Source organism: Bos grunniens, chromosome 13 (assembly GCF_055505025.1).
Source record: "Bos grunniens cultivar Pamir isolate PY7600 chromosome 13, Bosgru_T2T1.0, whole genome shotgun sequence".
Taxonomy (NCBI): Eukaryota; Metazoa; Chordata; class Mammalia; order Artiodactyla; family Bovidae; genus Bos; species Bos grunniens.
This window is the reverse complement of record NC_141177.1, coordinates 24,670,215-24,690,972: the sequence shown is the minus strand read 5'-3', so window position 1 is coordinate 24,690,972 and position 20,758 is coordinate 24,670,215. Positions and strand designations below refer to the sequence as shown.

Sequence of the window (20,758 nt, the reverse complement as noted above, 5' to 3'; positions counted from 1 at the left end):
TTTCTTGACTTCCTACTTTTGCATTCCAGTCCCCTACAATGAAAAGGACATCTTTTTTGGGTGTTAGTTCTAAAAGGTTTTGTAGGTCTTCACAGAACCGTTCAACTTCAGCTTCTTCAGCATTACTGGTTTGGGCATAGACTTGGATTACTGTGATATTGAATCGTTTGCCTTGGAAACAAACAGAGATCATTCTGTCATTTTTGAGATTGCATCCAAGTACTGCATTTTGGACTCTTTTGTTGACCATGATGGCTACTCCATTTCTTCTGAGGGATTCCTGCCCGCAGTAGTAGATATAATGGTCATCTGAGTTAAATTCACCCATTCCAGTCCATTTCAGTTCGCTGATTCCTAGAATGTTGATGTTCACTCTTGCCATCTCTTGTTTTACCACTTCCAATTTGCCTTGATTCATGGACCTGACATTCCAGGTTCCTATGCAATATTGCTCTTTATAGCATCAGATCTTGCTTCTATCACCAGTCACATCCACAGCTGGGTATTCTTTTTGCTTTGGCTCCATCCCTTCATTCTTTCTGGAGTTATTTCTCCACTGATCTCCTGTAGCATATTGGGCACCTACCGCCCTGGGGAGTTCCTCTTTAAGTATCCTATCATTTTGCCTTTTCATACTCTTCATGGGGTTCTCAAGGAAAGAATACTGAAGTGGTTTGCCATTCCCTTCTCCAGTGGACCACATTCTGTCAGATCTCTCCACCGTGACCTGCCCGTCTTGGGTTGCCCCACGAGCATGGCTTAGTTTCATTGAGTCAGACAAGGCTGTGGTCCTAGTGTGATTAGATTGACTAGTTTCCTGTGAGTATGGTTTCAGCGTGTCTGCTCTCTGATGCCCTCTTGCAACACCTACCGTCTTACTTGGGTTTCTCTTACCTTGGGCTTGGGGTATCTCTTCACGGCTACTCCAGCAAAGCGCAGTGTTGCTCCTTACCTTGGACGAGGGGTATCTCCTCACCGCCGCCCTTCCTGACCTTCAACATGGGATAGCTCCTCTAGGCCCTCCTGCGCCCGCGCAGCCACCCCTCCTTGGATGTGTAGTTGGTCCTCCCGGCCGCCGCCCCTGACCTCGGACTTGGGTAGCTCCTCTCGGCTGCCGCCCCTGACCTTGGACTTGCGTAGCTCCTCTCGAACACTGCCCTTCGGGCACAGGGTCCTCCCGGCTTCTGCCCCTGACCTCGGACGTGGGGTAGCTCCTCTCGCCCATGCTTTAGTGCGCACAGCTGCCCGCTCTTTAGCTCTGACTGAGCGACTTCACTTTCACTTTTCACTTTCGTGCATTGGAGGAGGAAATGGCAACCCACTCCAGTGTTCTTGCCTGGAGAATCCCAGGAACGGTGGGGCCTGGTGGGCTGCCGTCTATGGGGTCACACAGAGTCGGACACGACTGAAGCGACTTAGCAGCAGCAGCAGCATTTGGCAAAAAAAGAGCACTCTTTTTGGTGTGTTGGTATTGTCGTTTTGTCTTCTCTGTCGTTTTCCTTCCTCTTCCTCCCCCCTACTGCCACCCTCCCGACCCTTCCCACCATCTAGGGAGCAGGTCAGAACTTTGCCACTTCCCAGCTGTGTGTGGTTTCGAGCAAGTGAAATTTACATTTCTCAGAACCTCCATTTTCTCACCTATAAAATGGACATAAAGATGAAATGAGGTTATTTATGTAACATTCTTACACTAGTGTCTGGCCATCAATGGTAGTTCTATTCTTGTTAGTAGTATCTGTACATGTACTGGTGAGATCTTACCAGTATAAGCATTATATGTTGGTAGATGTGATTGTAAACAGTGTCATAACCAGGAGTCCTGTCCTTGCCTCCCAGGAGGGAGAAGGACAGGCTCATCCTCACCTCCACTTGATTCCGCCAAATGAATCTCTAAAGTGATTGCATCGATGTGCAGTGTCAGTGGAAGCCTCACTCACTCACATCCTTGGCAATCTTTGATCATGTTTCAGCATTTTTTACTTTTTGCCACCTTATGGTTTTGATGTGGGTACCAGGCACCTTACCTGGACTGTTTCATTCAGCACCTACAAACACCCCGTGAGGCAGATACAGAAATTCTTCTGTGTTGCAGATGAAGAAACAGGCTTTGAGGTCAAGGGCCAGCCCTTAAGATATGAAGGCAGGCAGTCTGGCTCTGCTGCCTGGGCTCTCAGCCATAGCTTCACTCTGCTTCCCATGGAGCCAGGGCTGGCAGATGCACATGAGCGTGACCTCGGGGTGACTACTTAAGACCATTAAGAAACTTACATGTTCTTCCTTTCATTCAACAAGTATTTATTGAGCATCTACTCCTTGCCAGACGTTGCAAATAAAGTCAAGTCCCTGTCCCCCGGGCTTAAGAGTCCAGTGGGGGAGACAGATCAAATAAATCTGCAAGAGTACTTCAGCTCCAGGGAGAGAAACAAAACAGGATCAGGAGGCTGCAGAGCGACGGGGGCGATGGTTCCGATGGGAGGTTGGGGAAGGCTTCTGAAGGAGGTGGCCTTTATATGAAGACCTGAATGAAGTGAAAGGTGGGCCACGTGCCCACCTGCAGCAAGAGATTTCTTGGAGGAGGGACAGCAAGCATGAATCTTTGAGGCAGGGCTTGGTTGGGATGTTTGAGGAACAAGGAAGCTGTCGTAGGTGGAATTCTAAAGCCAGACCCCCAGTCTCTGGTCATTCAACCAAATACGAATCCAGCTAGTGCTGTAAATGGACTTTGTGTTTGTAATTAAGGTCCCAAGTCTGTTGACCTTGAGGTGTGGAGATGAGCCAGATAAGTTAGGTCTAATCAGTTGAGCTCTTTAAGAGCAGAGAGCTTTCTCTGGCACCTGGCAGGGGAATTAAGAGTGGTTGAAGCACAGCGTGCTGCAATTCATGGGGTCGCAAAGAGTCGGACACAACTGAGTGACTGAACTGAACTGAAGCACAGGAAAGATTCCATGTGCTACTGCTGGCTGCAAGTGGGGGAAGACACATGACAAGGTGGCCTCTAGGACCTAAGAGCTGCCCCTGGCTGAACACCATGAAGGAAATGGGGACTACAGTCCTACAACCACAGGAATGGAGTTCTGCCAGTTACAGGCAAGAGCTCGGAGGAGAATCCTCAGCTCCAGACAAGGGCACAGCTGGCTAACACCTTGACTTCCACTTGAGTGAAAGGTACAGCTCACCCTGCTGGACTTCCAGCTTCCAGAACTGTGAGCTAATAATCAGGTGTTGTTCTAAGCTGTTGACGTGGGGGGTAATTTGTTGTATAGTAGAGAAAATTGATACAGAGTTCTGTGGCTGGAAAGGAGGATGGGAGAATGGTGGCATGGAGAGGAGACGGGCCCTGAGAGGTCACGTCGGGCCAGACGCTGTGGGACTGCATAGGCGGTGGTGAGCACTTTGGCATCTGTGCTGAGGGACACACAGAACCAGCACAAGCATCTCGTGCTCAGCCCTCCTTGCTGTCCGTTCCCAAGCTTGCCTCCTCTAATTTTCCATCCTGCCCAGTGTTCCTCCCACCCCACCCCACCCCACTTCCTGGTGTCATCTACCGATGTGTGCATGTGAATTGGTTGGGGCACTATTGATGAGAAGTGACTGGAAAACAACACAAACTACTTAACCCCCGAGTCCAGGGACTTCAGGCTTAGCCGGATCCAGGAGTTTAAGTTACCTTTAGAAATCTGTGCCTTTGCAACTCTCTACTTTGCTTTCTTCATTGTCTTCATTCTCAGGCAGGGTCTCCCCGTTCTGGTGGTGGAAATGGTTATCAGCAGCTGTGAACTCACATCCTGCCCTGTTATCAATCCCAACAAAGCCATCTCATCTCTCCTGCATGGTTCCCCTAAGAGTTCTGGGATAACTGGCACTAGCCCAGGTTGGGTCACATGACCACACCAGAGCCAGTCACAAAGGCTGGGGGTAGGATAGGGAGAAGACTTTCAGTGGCCTGGCCACCACTGTATACCTGTTCCAGGACATGGAGCACAGGGGACGGTGGGAAGCAGAGGTCTTTAAGCCTACCTGGAAACCCCTTGAACAGAGAAAGGGAGAGATGGTCCTTGGGGATCCTCTAGGTGGTCACTGGGGTGCTGGAGCAGCCAAAGAAGGTCTGGATGCTGGGCAGCACAGCCAGCAGATGCCCACTAGAGCAGCCAGCCCCTTCCACACCTCTGGGCACCATGGGTGCCTGTGGCAAGGAGACAGCTTCTGCATGGGGCTTCCAGAGCCTCATGCTGGGTCCTGCTCAGATCACAGGGCCCCCGCTTCTCCCCTGGTTATCTCTGCATCCTACTAGGCCTTGGCACCGGCGTCAGGGGTTGTGGAAATACCACAGAGCCCTGCCTCTGCCCTGTTGTTTACTGAAGAAATAAATAGAGAAAGAAACTCAACTGAACAGATGCTTGGACCAGCAGAGCAGCCCTGGGAGAGTCATGCCACAGAGACTCATCGTCATAAACAGGCGCTGAGAGGGGCAGCCTGGAAAGTCTGTCCAAGTCCCAAACAAATGGGGACCCACAGCCAAATGTGAGGCCAGCTGGAAGGCCCCTAGCCAGGAAGGATGGAAGCCCCTTGGCTGGAGGAGGGTCCAGCAGGACGCTCCAGCTCATTGTCTGTGTGGAGGGTCGGGGTGGGTGCCAATGGCTGCATCTGCTCCTTGTTGCTTTTTAGAGGCAGCATTGGAAACAGATCTGGGAGGACAGGTGTGCTGCTCAGCTTGGATGGAGCGCCTCCTCTCCCCAAACACCAGTAATTGTTGTGCTTGGCTTCACAGTGGCCAACAAGGACATCATCGGGTACCCCTCCTTCCCCACCCCCTACCTCCCACTGCCACACTTTACTTCTGGGGCCGCTCCAAGCACACCAGCCTCCTCCTGTTCCTGAAATCTACCAGCACACCCCTGTCTCAGGGCCTTTGCACCTGCTGTTCCCACCACCTCCAGTACTTGCCCGGCAGCTTACTCCCTCACCTCCCCTAGGCTTCTGTTCGCATGTCCCCTGATGACACAGGACTTTTCCATCAGGCTCAGTTTGCTGCAGTAACAAACAAGCCCCAATTCCTCATGTCCAGGCACAGCCAGTGCTCACCTCTCATACACACTGCATATCCAGTGTCATCACCTGGGGGCTCTGATGATCACCCAAGGCTCCATCTCTACTTGTTTTTTGCGGCAGTGCAGTGGGTGGGATCTTAGTTCCCCAACAATGGATAGAATCTACACTTCCTACAGTGGATGCCTGGAGTCTTAACCACTGGACCACCAGGGAAGTCCCTCCATCTCGGCTTGTGTTTCCATGGTTACAGTGGCTGCAGGACGGGAGGGTGGAGAAGCACATGGTGGCTCTGCAGGTCCTCCAGGTAGTCACACCTGTCACTTTCATTCACGTTTTGTGGCCAAAGCCAGTCATAGGTATCTGGAAGGAGAACCAAAAACATTTGGTGAACAGCTCAGTGTCACCCATTTTCTTAATCACCCTGCATCTGTGGACTCCGCTCTGCTTAATGCATGTCCCTGCCCTGCTCCCTGCCTGACATTACATTATATTTCGTTTTTTTGCCTCTTCCACTAGAATCTAAGCTCCATGAGGTCAGGCTTTGTCTGATTTTGTTCACTGCTGTATCTGCAGCACTTAGAGTACTGCCTGGTATACAAAAGCCACTCAGATAAGTTTTATTCAGGTGGATCAGCAGCAATACAAACAGGCAGTGAGTTAGGGTTGATGATGATGTGTGTGCTCAGTCATGTCCAACTCTTTGCAACCCCATGGACTGTAGTCTGCCCAGCTCCTCTGTCCATGGGATTTTTCAGGCAAGAATACTGGAGTGGGTTGTCATTTCCTCCTCCAGGGGATCTGCCTAATCCAGGGATTGAACCCACATCTCCTGTGTCTCCTGCTTTGCAGGCAGATTCTTTACCCGCTGAGCCATCAGAATCTTGGGTTAGGGTTATTGCCTTATTTTATAGCTTTAGTGGGAGTTGTCACCTGAATCCCCACTGTAGAGGGAGCAGCAGATAAGGCATTACTCTATCTCAAGGCCCTCTTTCTTCTACCTGTGTTGAAAACGATACCCACATGTTTGGAGCTGTTTATTCATCTTGCATGTGGAGGTGATGCTGGTGCCTGGACAGCCCTTGAACTCAACTATCCCAGGGCTGCTCAGCATCCCTGCCCTGTCTGCCACTTGGGTTTATTCGCCAGCCATTCTATTGAACAAGTGGGTTTCATTAAGAAGTACTACCAGCCATTCAGACCTTCTCAGGTAACTCATTAGCATGTTGTCTAGACAAGGTAAATTCTGGAAGGAAAACAGCAGTAAGGCAGGCAGAAAGGAGCAGTCACCAAATTTGGGGTTGGGGAACCTCTTAGGCGATTGTCCCCAATCACAGGGCATCCAGTGACCAATGGCTTCTGTTTCTACCGCATTCTATGGGGGAGTTTGTTTGGCGTCTCTTTCAGAAGATTGGTTCAAGCCTCCACAGTCAGGACCAGGAACAAGGACCTCCCTGAGAGTAGCCCAGCCTGCCAGCCGCAGGCACAGTTCACTTTGGCTTTCATAGTGGCTGAGAGCACATTATCTGTGGCCAGAATTCTTGGGTTCACACTTGAGTCCTGCCAATTATTAGCTGTGTTATGTGCTGTGCTTAGTCACTCAGTCGTGTCCAGCTCTTTATGACCCCATGGACTGTAGCCCTCCAGGCTCCTCTGTCCATGGGATTTCCCAGGCAAGAATGCTGCAGTGGGTTGCCATTTCCTCCTCCAGGGGATCTTCCCCACCCAGGGATCAAACCCACATCTGTTGCATCTTCTGCTTTGTCAGGTGGATTCTTTAACACTGGCACCACCTGGGAATCCATCATAGGTTGTTAGGAGGATTAAATGAATTAATACATTTCCTTAATTAATTAGTACAAACATTCATAAGTAAAGAGCTTAGAAAGGGGCCTATCACATAGTAAGTGCTCAGTAAAAATTAACCATCATTATTACCACCATTATCATGATGATTATTATTACCTTTCTGTTGTGATATAGATGTTGGTCAGTATAAGCACATGCTCAGAACTCTGGTCATATCTTTTCTGTGTCCCTTTTCAGCAATTTGATCGAAAGTCTGGCTTTATTGGCTAAAGGATATGTTCTGGCCCCCTGCAAGATGCTGGAGTGTGTTAACTGTAGCATCAGCTTTGCCCCCTAGAACTTGGGAATCTCACTTAGTTTGCTCCAGCCATCACCTGCAATCTCCCCCATGCTGTTGTGTCCTCACACAGAATGCCGCCTCCTTCCACTGGTTGGTGTTGGCCATTCTTGGGGACAATCTTCCCTGTAAGTCTTCCTCACAACCCTGCCCACTCCACCTCTTACTCCTTCTTGTTCTTACAGCCCCCAATTCTGGAAGCACCCACGTAGAATCTTCTCTGGAGACCCACCTGCCTACTCAGTCTCTTATCTGTAAGTGGGACATTGGATCCAATCATCTCTAAGATCCTTTTCAGTCTAATGTGGGTTTTTGAAATATAAGTAAGAGAATATTGATGAGATCTTTACAGGAAAAATCATAAAACATTATTTAAGCTCATGAAAGAAGGCCAGAGTAAATGGAGACATATACCATATTAGTGGATGTGAGATTCAGTATTATAAAAACAAGTGTGTGCCCAGAAAAACTTAGGCGCAATGAAATTACAATAATTATTTTTGGAATATGCATTCTCAGTGGAGGTTAGCAAATTGATTCTGAAGTTTGTATGGAGAAACAGAGGCAAGAATAATTTAGACAAATTGAAAGAAGATCATGGGGCAATTTAAGACATCAAGATTTGTTATAAAGTTCGAGTTTTTGAGAGAGACTGATATTGAAACAGTGATGGATACGTAGGTGAGTAAAACAGTGGAAACTTGTTCTGTGACTCAGGCGACCTTGAAGATAGAAGGAAAGGATGGACTACTTAAAAAACAAATCGTGCTTTAGCAACTGTTTTTCCAGGTTAATTTTTTTTTTAATTTCTACTATGTATCATACTCAAAATTCAACTCAAGGTGGGTTAAAAACCTATGTATGAAAAACAGAACTTCGAAAGGAAAGCATAAGAGAAGATGACTTTGGTTAGGGATGAATTTCTTTAACACTGTAGGTGGGAAAGCTCAGGACGACTAGTGGCCAGGCTGTGGGTCTAGAATCAGCACCTGCCTGCAGTGCAGTGTCAGACACCCAGCTTCATCTTTCTGCACCTCAACTCATTTCTCATAAAGGGTGGGTGAGCATCTGGGAAGACACCATCAACTGTCTCCCTCCCCCAGTTCCCCTCCTTTCTGGCACTCACCCTGGAAGGTGAACACTCAGGCTAACTCCTTGCTAGTGAACAGCGGCACTAAATGGAAGGCTGTGCCCCAGTCCTGGGAGATGACACCCAAGAGCCTTTGTGCTAGGTTTAGGGGAAAATCTTCCATCCCTAATAGACATAGATAAGGCAAATATCTCTCACCAGGATGTTGCCACATCTACGGGAGCTGCAGCAGCCTTTCGTCACCATGAGGGAAGAAGTAGGTCTGCTGTCAATGGGGGAGCAAGCAGATGAAGATAGTCTGGGCCCTTAAAGAGTTCACAGGGATGCTAATCCTGCCTGGACCAGCCTGCCAGCAGACATCAAGTACTGGGACAAAGTCCAGTTTCCTTCTTATTCCATCTGATTTGAATTGGTTGACCTGTGACCCGCGGTCAGAAGTGTTGCAGTGATCCTAATGTCCTATCTTTGCTGGGAAAATTAAGTTAGGTAATGATATTTGTAAAATGCTTAGCACGATCCCTGGAGGCTGAGAGAGTTGGACAAAGGGCAAGCTTTACAGTCAAAAGAACACGGAAGCCCTTCAGCATTGTGCGTGCTAAGTTGCTTCAGTTGTGTCAAACTCTATGTGACGCTATGAACTGTAGTCCTCCAGGCTCCTCTGTCCATGGAATTCTCCAGGCAAGAATACTGGAGTGAGTTGCCTTGCCCTCCTCCAGGGGATCTTCCCAACCCAGGGATCAAATGCGCATCTCACATGTCTCCCACAGTGGCAGGCAGGTTCTTTACCACTAGCGCCACCTGGGAAGCCCCTTCAGTATTGTAACCACAGTAAAAGTAAAAGTTAACGGGGACTGAGAGGAACTCTCGGTGGGGAGGAACAGGGAAGGGTTTCCAACTAAAAGCTCTTGGTGAGTCCTCCTAAAGGTCCTTTGAGATTGGTGCTATTATTGTGTTATTCACACAACAGGAACCTGAGGCTCAGAGACGTTAAAAAACTTTCCCCAGGGCTCCCAGCAAGAAAGAGGTGGGGCTGGGACTTGAATCCTGGCTGGTCCCTAACGCTGAGCTTGTCCGCAGCACCGGGCTGGTTTTCTTGGGACAGGAGCCCTACTGATTCCCCTCCCAAGTGGAAGGACTTGTGTGATTAGTAAACCCTGCAGAATCAAGTGCCCCTCCGCCCCTGGAGATCTCAGCTCAGGGCCTCTGATCGTGTTTCTGCTCCTCCCTGAGTTATGGGTGGTCCTGACGTGCTCCCCAGAGAGGCAGGGATGAGCCAAAAATGCTGGTTCACATGCCTCTCTAATAGAATTAGAATGTTCTTGTCAAGATGGAGTTCTTTTGGGGATGGCCAAGCAAGCCACGTACTCAGCCACCAGAGGCAGAGGACAAACACGCTGTGTCATCATAGCTGACACTTTGTCTGCAGGGCTGGGCGGGCAGAGAGGGGCCTATTATTTGCACTCCAAATCCAGCTTCACTGGTGGGGAGTGGGGTGGGGAAGTTTTGATAGTTTTTGATAACTTTGGGCTTTCCTCCCACATTTCTGTCACTTCTCCCCTTCTTCTGAGGCCACTCTCCCTGTCAGCTTGCAAGCGCCCCATTTGCAGGGATATGATGTCGTGTGGCGGCCCTACCCCTTTGGGGGTCTGAACAACCCATGACGGGACAGCAGGTACTGATCTGGAGTAGGGGCCCCTGCTGGTCTTCCTTGACCACCTTAACATCACCTGCTTCCTGGAATTCCACAGACCATGGGGAGCCCCGGGTCAGAAATTGCTGTTTCTGTTGGCTTTCAATTCTGTCCTTGGCTCTCTTCTCGAATTTCTTGGCTGGCTTCAGCATGGACCCTGCAAGGCGGACTCCTGCCGGAGCACAGGACGCAATGCTAGTGAGGTCACCACTGAACTCCCGGAGGCTTTGCAGGGGAGAGCAGCTGAGAGGCTGCAGACCAGGGCCTCCATGGGACATAGCTCTTGAGCCCCAAGACTTGTTGTCGGGGGACAATTGCATGCAGACCTGAGTTCTCTTTCTGCTTTGTCCAGTGTCCTGCAAATCTAAAATGAAAGTGTTAGTCTCTCAGTCATGTCTGACTCTTGGCAACTCCATGGACTGTAGCCCTCCAGGGTCCTCTGTCCATGGGATTCTCCAGGCAAGAACTGGAGTGGGTTGCCATGCCCTCCTCCAGGGGATCTTCCCAATCCAGGGATCAAACCTGGGTCTCCCACATCACAGCTAGATTCTTTACTGTCTGAGCCACCAGGGAAACCTGCAGATCTAAAATACCATGCCCTTTGGCATGATTTGTGACCAGGAAAGTTGGCTATACTGTCCTCTGCCTGTGAATCCCTGTGTCCACTGGCTTCTCACTCATCCAGCTGCTGCAACTCGGGGTTTAGCGTCTACATTTTATTTATCCTGTTGAAATTCCATCCTGGAGTTCTTGGCGCTTGTGTGCTGGTCACAGGTGAAGAGCGTCCTAATCAAGATTATGCTGAGCTTTTGACCACTCACCTAAAAGAAGGTGATATAGGATTCAGAGGCCCCTTCCCAAGTTGGCTAAGTGGGCCAGGGTGGCCACGTGGACGCCATCTGCTGGGAGCTGTTCCCGTTTTCGCCCTGTGTCATTGGCTCTGAAAGTCTGTGCGGGCAGGGGTAGGATCTAAGGAGCCCACCCCTAATTGACCTCATCGACCATCCCTCTCTGTTGCCATTTCAATACCCCTGTTACAACTCTCACTGCTACATGTTGGCATTTAATTTGACCAAAGCGTGACAAAGTCACAAATATATCCCCTTTGGAACTTTTCTCCGTGTCCCTCTCGTTCGAAAAATCCCACATTTTCAAGCAGACTATAAATTATTTCCCTTTCAGCTCCTGTCTGTCTCTTGCCCATTGTGAAAGTGAAAGTGTTAGTCACTCAGTCATGTTCGACTTTTTGCCACCCCATGGACTGCAGCTCGCCAGACTCCTGTCCATGGGATTCTCTAGGCAAGAATACTGGAGTGGATTGCCATGCCTTTCTCCAGGGCATCTTCCTGATTCAGGGGTCTAACCCAGGTCCCCCACATTGGCAGGTGGATTCTTTACTGTCTGAGCCACCAGGGAAGCCCACTGGACAGCTTTATTTTTCTTGGCATCACATCCGACATTATACTGTAATGTAATGTAGGTGACTCTCAGGCCACTGTCTGTCTCCTCCCACTGGAATGGGAGCATCAGGAAGTCAGAGACCTTGCAAGTCTTTTGGTTGCTCCATTCTCGGGGTATAGAATAGTACCCTGGGCATGCCATGGGCTCAACCAGTATTTCATGACTGATTGCATTAATCCATCCACTAAATATTGACCAGTGGATGCTCCACAATGTGTGTGGAGTCCTGTGGAGGATAGGAACACCTATCAAACACTACGGTTTATGGACAGCCTGGTGCAGATGCTCTGCGGTATGTGTTTCACATCCATCATCATACTGAACTCGGGAGCGGTGGAGCCAGTGGTCAGAAAGCTGGGCTCCACTGTCCAAATGCCTGGTTTTCAGTTCTGGCCCCAGAACTTGCTAGGTCTGTGACCTCAGGCAGGTTGTTCAGGCCCCCTCTGCATCAGTTTCCTCATCTGTAAATCCCCCTCCCCTGGGGATAACATTAGTACCTGTCCCATTGGGATGTGGCCCAGATTAGATGAGGCCACACATGTAACACACTTAGAAAGATGCCCTGCATAGGATAGATGCTCAGCAGAGACCGCTGTCGTATGAAGCCGGAACCCCCAGAATCCCCATGTAGCAGATGGGGAAACGAAGCATGCTCCTGAGCAGACAGAGTCAGATGAGACCCACCCTGCCCCTCAGGGATTTGCAGTGTAGTGGAGGGTCAAATGCAAACAATATACTTCATTTTCACTACTCGCTTCCCAATTCTTACAGAGGGACTGGCTCCAAAGCCTACACCCAGCTCACGAAACTGTATTCCATGACTTCTAGTATGCCTTGGACTGATCCATGTCATTTCGAGAGAATCTCAGTTATGCAAGGACATTTGGGTGTGACCTCAGTGTCATGTGGTGGTGAGCATCTCATACAAGCAGCAGGATGTTTGAAGAGTGCAGTGTGAGTGGAAAAAGCTCCAGTAATACATATCACAGCCCAGGATGCTCACAGCCAAGGAGCAGCCCCAGTGATGGTTTAGGGTGGGCGTGCTGTTCCAATTCTCTCATAAGCTAAATTCAGTTATGGGTTTCTTTGCATTTCTGGCCAATGTCCATTCATTGACTGTCCCATTTCTGCAGAGCCTGGGGGCCGAGAGAACCGGCAGCAGAGTTCCCGCGTGCTTCTTATTCCTTAAGTGGAGGTGAAATGCTCCATCAAGGCGAGGCTCTCTGCTACAGCCTCACCTAAGAGAAGCTCCAGGCCCCGCCTAGCAAGCTGGAACATGCCTTAGACTAAGGGCCCATAAGGGGTAGTCATTACCCGGCCCTGGCCTTTGAATCTTGCCGATGGTGGTATTTATATTCTTAAAACCTGGCTGAGCAGGCAGGCATTTCATTGGGGTGGGCCTCGTTTGGAGAGTTAGGTCATTGACTAACAGTGTCTGCAGATGACTTCATGGAGACCGCCTGGGAGATGGCCAAGGGCTGATCTCCTCTTTATAAATCCTCAAGGTCACCGGTGGCTATGGGCATTAGTGGGCCAAGGACTGGGGAGAGGCCATCAAGATTAATAATAGTAGTCAACATGGACGAGTACTTCCTATGGGCCATGCAGTGACACAGCGTATTTATAAGACTCAAGAGTAGGAAGTATTATCCCCATTTTACCGAAAAGTAAACCAAGTCTCAGAGAGGTTAAGTAATCTGCCCACGTCACACAGCTGAGATGCTTGATATCTCACGTATATGATTCCGGATTCCACACTCAGCCTTCATTCGTCCTTAATTCTTCCTCTTAGGAAAGCAGGAAGAAGACAGCCTCTGAAAAAGGGAAGAGGGAGAAGAAATGCGGTGGGGGACAAGAGGATCAAAGGAAGAAAGGGTTTCAGGTGTTAGGGAGCCAGGTTGGGTGGCCCTGATGGTTTGCCCCAAGGCTTCCAGAGAAGCCCGAGCCTGTCGGGCAGGAGCGTGAGCTGGCAGCTGGCTACGGAACTCCCAATGCAGATCACGGAGGTGCGGCACTAAAGCAACATCAAAAGCCATCCTGTGCGTTCTGCCTCAGGATGGCCAGGACTCTATAGGTTGCTAGTGACAGAAAACCTAATCAAACCAGCTTAACAGAAAAATAAATATGGGCTCACAGAACTTAAAAGTGCAGAGCCAGTGCCTTCAGGCAAGGCTGCGTCCAGGTGTTCACCGAGGCTTCTCTCTGTGTGGATCTCGTCATCTTAATGCATGAAGAAATTGACTGTGTGGATGTGTCATATAACCAGCCCCCTTTGTTAGATATATTTAGATTGTGGTTGCTCTTTTGCTGTTCCCAAGAGAACTACATTTAATAAGCTTGTGCAGAAGTGATCTTGCTGCCATGTGAGAGGAGATCTCTAGGATTAGTTCCTAGAAGTGGCATGGCTGGGCATGTGAACTTGAAATTTTGATAGATGTTCCCAAATTACCCTCCAGAGGAACTGTACCACTGGCAACACGTGACAGCCTTCCCAGCTTGGTGTATTGTTTTAGCCTTAGTCTCCTTCTCGAGGAAGAGTGGGGCTGGGGCAGAAGGGTAGTATCCAGGGAGCCAATCCTCTTCAAAGGTTTTCTCCTGACACCCAGCCCAGCAGCTTCCACTGACATCTGGTAGATTATATAGAAAAGCGGGGGGAAAAATCACATAGCAATTGCCCATATCTCTGTGGCCCATGTCCCAGGCGGTGCTAGTGGTAAAGAACCTGCCTGTCAACGCAGGAGACATAAGACACACGGGTTTGATCCCTGAGAGGAGAGCCTGGCGACCCACTCCAGTATTCTTGCCTGGAGAATACCATGGAAGAGGAGCCTGGTGGGCTGCAGTTCATGGGGTCACAAAGGGTCAGACATGACTGAAGCATCTCAGCATGCACACACGTGCCGTGGCCTAAGTTTCATAATTAACATTTACTAAACTTACTTTTTTTTGCATTTCTTTTCCATGGTGATGGTCTTGATCCCTGTCTCCTGCACAATGTCACGAACCTCAGTCCATAGTTCATCAGGCACTCTATCTATCAGATCTAGTCCCTTAAATCTATTTCTCACTTCCACTGTATAATCATAAGGGATTTGATTTAGGTCATACCTGAATGGTCTAGTGGTTTTCCTACTTTCTTCAATTTAAGTCTGAATTTGGTAATAAGGAGTTCATGATCTGAGCTACAGTCAGCTCCTGGTCTTGTTTTTGTTGACTGTATAGAGCTTCTCCATCTTTGGCTGCAAAGAATATAATCAATCTGATTTCGGTGTTGACCATCTGGTGATGTCCATGTGTAGAGTCTTCTCTTGTGTTGTTGGAAGAGGGTGTTTGCTATGACCAGTACATTTTCTTGGCAAAACTCTATTAGTCTTTGCCCTGCTTCATTCCATATTCCAAGACCAAACTTGCCTGTTACTCCAGGTGTAAGAAAAGGTGACAAGAATACACCGAAGAACTGTACAAAAAAGATCTTCACAACCCAGATAATCACAATGGTGTGATCACTGACTTAGAGCCAGATATCCTGGAATGTGAAGTCAAGTGGGCCTTAGAAAGCATCACTACGAACAAAGCTAGTGGAGATGATGGAATTCCAGTTGAGCTCTTTCAAATCCTGAAAGATGATGCTGTGAAAGTGCTGCACTCAATACACCAGCAAATTTGGAAAACTCAGCAGTGGCCACAGGACTGGAAAAGGTCAGTTTGCATTCCAATCCCAAAGAAAGACAATGCCAAAGAATGCTCAAACTACCGCACAATTGCACTCATCTCACACGCTAGTAAAGTACTGCTCAAAATTCTCCAAGCCAGGCTTCAGCAATATGTGAACCATGAACTTCCAGATGTTCAAGCTGGTTTCAGAAAAGGCAGAGGAACCAGAGATCAAATTGCCCACATTCGCTGGATCATGGAAAAAGCAAGAGAGTTCCAGAAAAACATCTATTTCTGCTTTATTGACTATGCCAAAGCCTTTGACTGTGTGGATCACAATAAACTGTGGAAAAGTCTGTATGCAGGTCAGGAAGCAACAGTTAGAACTGGACATGGAACAACAGACTGGTTCCAAATAGGAAAAGGAGTACGTCAAGGCTGTATATTGTCACCCTGCTTATTTAACTTCTATGCAGAGTACATCATGAGAAACGCTGGACTGGAAGAAACACAAGCTGGAATCCAGATTGCCAGAAGAAATATCAATCACCTCAGATATGCAGATGACACCACCCTTATGGCAGAAAGTGAGGAGGAACTAAAAAGCCTCTTGATGAAAGTGAAAGTAGAGAGTGAAAAAGTTGGCTTAAAGCTCAACATTCAGAAAACAAAGATCATGGCATCTGGTCCCATCACTTCATGGGAAATAGATGGGGAAACAGTGGAAACAGTGACAGACTTTATCTTTTTGGGCTCCAAAATCACTGCAGATGGTGATTGCAGCCATGAAATTAAAAGATGCTTACTCCTTGGAAGGAAAGTTATGACCAACCTAGATAGCATATTCAAAAGCAGAGACATTACTTTGCCAACAAAGGTCCGTCTAGTCAAGGCTGTGGTTTTTCCAGTGGTCATGTATGGATGTGAGAGTTGGACTGTGAAGAAGGCTGAGCGCCAAAGAATTGATGCTTTTGAACTGTGGTGTTGGAGAAGACTCTTGAGAGTCCCTTGGACTGCAAAGAGATACAACCAGTCCATTCTGAAGGAGATCAGCCCTGGGATTTCTTTGGAAGGAATGATGCTAAAGCTGAAACTCCAGTACTTTGGCTACCTCATGTGAAGAGTTGACTCATTGGAAAAGACTCTGATGCTGGGAGGAATTGGGGGCAGGAGGAGAAGAGGACGACACAGGATGAGATGGCTGGACGGCATCACTGACTCGACGGATGTGAGTCTGAGTGAACTCCAGGAGTTGGTGATGGACAGGGAGGCCTGGCGTGCTGCGATTCATGGGGTCGCAAAGAGTCGGACACGACTGAGCAACTGAACTGAACTGAACTGAAACTTACTTTTCCTCATTATCTGTCCAGCTTGCAGACACTAGTGTAAGGAAGCCCAGTTTTATTTTATTTTTTGGCAACTTCTGGGATCTGTTTTCCTACCAGAGATTGAATCTGGGGCCATGGCAGTGAATGCCCAGCATCCTAACCACTGGTCCTTGAGGGAATTCCCAGGAAGCCCAGTTTCAAAAGTTATTGTGAAAAGTTTAGATAAATGCTAAGTTTGATAGATTGAGGTTTATAGGACTAGAGTGGAGAGTTATTTTATCCACTCATTTAAATTTTTGAACTATGTGCTGTCACAGTCTCCTAGGACAAGTCTATCTCTTTCCCACCCAAAGGGCATATCTACCAGATTTTTGACACAGGAATTTTAGGGTAGATTTTCAGTGTAAAAAGTGTATGTAAAAATCAGGCCTCCCTGGTGGCTCAGTGGTAAAGAATCTGCGTGCTAATGCAGGAGACACGGGTTCAATTCCTGGTTTGGGAAGATCCCACGTGCCGAGGAGCAACTATGCCACAACTACTGAGCCCACGTGCTGCAGCTACTGGAGCTTGCACACCTGGAACCAGTGCTCCACAGCAAGCAAAGCCACAGCAGTGAAAAGCCTAGGCACCACAACCAAAGAATAGCCCCTGCTCGCCACAGCTAGAGAAAAGCCCGTTCAGGAATGAAGACCCAGCATAGCCAAATAAATAATTAAAAAAAAAAAAAAAAAACTACTGAACAGAATAAAGTGCTATTTGGTGAAAAAAAAAAAAGAAAGAAAGAAAGGTTCTTCCATATTGAAAAAAAAGTATATGTAAAAATTTTCATTCACATTTATTCGTTCACTCACTCATTCAGAAACACTTGTTGAAGTCCTTTTAGGAGTCAGACACTGTTTAAAGTACTATCAGGCATCTCCAGATTAGGACAGGTGGCAGTGTATTGTATGTAGAAGACGCTCCATCAATATTTGTCAAACAATGATGTGACTCTCTAAAGAACTTTCTAGCAATGACATTCTTGGATGTTGGTTGGTTTATTAATATGTATTAGTTTTTTTGTGTATGTGAGACGGTTTCAACATATGATGAGTTTAAATTCTAGCTTTTACAAGTAGTAAAAATGATAATATGTACAAAAACATGTACACATTACAAATTTGTAAATTCCCACAATTGCAGTGTGTGTGGTTTGAGATGAAGTATTTAAATCTCTGAGCCTCAGGTTCTTGACTATGTAAAGGAGATAATAAACAAACCCCAATCTCCTCATTCAGGAGATGAAATAAAATGAGCCATAAAAATTGCTGAGCACACCGTGTCTGAAGAAAGCCCACAGGAACCCTCGCTCTGGTTATGATTGTGACCTAGACAGCTCTGTGCCGTCTCGCAGATTCTGAGTGGTTGGGGTTGGAAAGGAGAGTCTGAGGGATGTGGAAAGGAGAGGAAGATTGTGACCTCCTTGGCCCCCTGTCCGGCTGTCTGCTTTCTCTGCTCCCAGTTTGAAGCAGCCACATGCCAAGGTGGAGGAAGCTGGTTTGCCAGTTCTGAGCCTGAGGTCTCTCTGGTCTGAGCAGCCTAGAGGCCTCTCTAGGCGGCCGGAGCGACTGACACCGGGCACTGCACGCCCCATTCCTGCACCTCTAAATATCGAAATGTCTCCTGGCCTGGCCCGAGGATCTCTGAGGGCAAAGTCACACTTGATGCACTGGAGGTTCCTTTTGCAAAGTATGCGACAGCCCTTTCCAGGTCAGTGCAGTGGAATTTGACCCCTGGAGCCCAGCTCTCCCCCTTTCCAGAGTCAGCCTCTTGCCTATGGGTTCCCACCAACTCCCAGAAGCTCAGCTTCTGCCTCCTCTGAGGAGGGCAGTTACAGCCATTTTCATTTCAATGTCTCTTTATTATATGACTATGTTTAGATTACAAAAGCCATGTGGTCTCACTGCAAAAATACTGAAACATGAATGTCACAGCAAATCCCTTTCCTCAGAAATCAGCAGTTTGTGAAAATTCTCTTAGAAATTTTTTTGCGTATTCTAATGATTTTTTTTAAACAACAGTGGGATAACACTCTACAGATTAGTCACTTCCTTTTTTTTTTTTTTTTTTTTAACAATTATGGAGCTCCTTTTATTGCTAGGCATTTTGCCAGGTACATATTTTTTTTTAATTTTATTTTTAAACTTTACATAATTGTATTAGTTTTGCCAAATATCAAAATGAATCCGCCACAGGTATACATGTGTTCCCCATCCTGAACCCTCCTCCCTCCTCCCTCCTCCCTCCCCATACCATCCCTCTGGGTCGTTCCAGTGCACTAGCCCCAAGCATCCAGTATCGTGCATCGAACCTGGACTGGCAACTCGTTTCTTACATGATATTTTACATGTTTCAATGTCATTCTCCCAAATCTTCCCACCCTCTCCCTTTCCCACAGAGTCCATAAGACTGTTCTATACATCAGTGTCTCTTTTGCTGTCTCATACACCGGGTTATTGTTACCATCTTTCTAAATTCCATATATATGCGTTAGTATACTGTATTTATGTTTTTCCTTCTGGCTTACTTCACTCTGTATAATAGGCTCCAGTTTCATCCACCTCATTTAGAGACATCTTGGATGTCATTCCAAATCAAAGTCATTCTTTTTTAATGGCTGCAAAGAATCTATTGTATGGATGACCTATATTATTCCCGCCCCTGTGGGTAGCTATTTAGGTGGTTGCTAATTCTCTGCTGTTACAAATACTGCTGCAGCGAACAGCCTTATGCATTTATTGTGAAGCACTTGAGCAATTGTGAAATTGAATACTGGAATTGGGAAAGGAAAATCATTGGCTCAAATAACCGTCCTAATATTAATCAGGAGACACAGCCATCTTTGAAACAGTCGTTATTAATCCCGTTTATAGGTGTGGAAACTGAATCACAGAGAGGCCAAAGGACAGTAAGTCCCCTACATACAAACCTTCAAGTTTTAGACTTCCAAGATGAGAATGTGCATTCCATCACCGTCAGGCATGAGTGAAACTGCAGCTTGCCCTCCATCTCCTGTTGTTGATGACCCTTCAGCTCTACCATCGCCCACCTCCTCTGCCACCTCCAGTAACTCTTCTTGCCTATTCACTTGATGCCAGCCCCTGTATACCAGCTGTTGGAACTGTACTACTGTATTTTTCAAGGTACTGGGCTATAAGATTAAAAATATTTTCTTTATATTTTGTGTTTGTTTTTTATGATTATCTGTGTGAAAAGTATTATAAATCTATTACAGTATTATATAGATGATTGTCTTAGTAGGCTAACATTTTTGGACTTAATGCACTCTTGAAACAGAATTCATTCATATGCATGGGGCTTTACTGTATTTGATCACAGCTGGTAAGAAGCGGGTTTTATATTTTGACCTATATTCTGATATTGATCTTCAGAAAGATTGTTTCCAAGTATGCCCTGCCATCAGGGCATACTGAGGACCAGAGATCATATTTACCCAGAGCTTCATCAGTTGTCTATGTATCATCCTGTTGCAATCTTCACAACCACCCCGTGAAGCAGGAACTGTTGTTATACCAGTTTATGACGGGGGAAACAAAGCCCAGAGGTTAAGTGGTTGCTGGAAATCACCCAGCTGGCACAAAGGGACTGGGTATGATGACACCTGTTTCATTTTCAAATTAAAGAAAATTTTTGTGAAAATGTCTTAAGAAGTCTATGGCCACCGAAGGATTTCCTGGATGCCCCACCCCCGCCCCCCTCCCCCGCCACTCTGATGACCCTCTCCCTAATCATTCCCTGAATATGTGGATGTGTGTGGTTGGTGGCTGGCAGTGACAGTGCCTTTGAGGGGTCTTTAGGGGTGGCTGGGAATGACTTGGGCACAGAGGTGGGAAGAGTTTCAAGATTGGAAGGGCAGGACTCTTTCCAGGGTGAGGCTTTCTATCCTTCAGGAGGAAGGGGTCAGGGCAGAGAACGCCTGCAAATGTGATAGAGGGGAGTGACCTTTCACTTCCGGAAAACAACCAGGTGAGTTTTTTCTGGGAGTTTCCAGCATTTCTGGGAAAGCCACCTCCGTGCCCTGCCCCCTCCCCTGTCCCTCTGCTGCACACACACTGGTCTGGACTCCTCTCCGCTGGATGGCCCTCTGTGGCCTGCGGGTGCTCACACCTGAGTGTCGATTGCCTTACTTGGCTAATTAGATCAGCACCTTGCCTCCTGGATGCCCACGCCTCCCAAGTGGCTTATCTGAGAGGAGACAGACTGACTTCTGAGGGAAGATAGCCCACGGCTAAGCAGTGGAGACCAAGTGGTGGACAGTGGAGGGAGGAGGAAAGAGGCAGGGC

The 20,758-nt window shown here is 47.6% G+C and overlaps 1 long non-coding RNA gene across 2 annotated transcripts in view; it reads left to right on the top strand.

Moving 5' to 3' along the window:
- The window catches only part of LOC147360510 (uncharacterized), a 54,193-nt gene extending 34,562 nt beyond the window's left edge, over positions 1-19,631 (top strand). For both annotated transcript variants that reach the window (XR_015138657.1, XR_015138656.1), the window contains one exon: positions 19,328-19,631. This is a non-coding gene — a long non-coding RNA (uncharacterized LOC147360510). The remainder of the gene's footprint in view (positions 1-19,327) is intronic.
- The last annotated feature ends 1,127 nt before the right edge of the window (positions 19,632-20,758 follow it).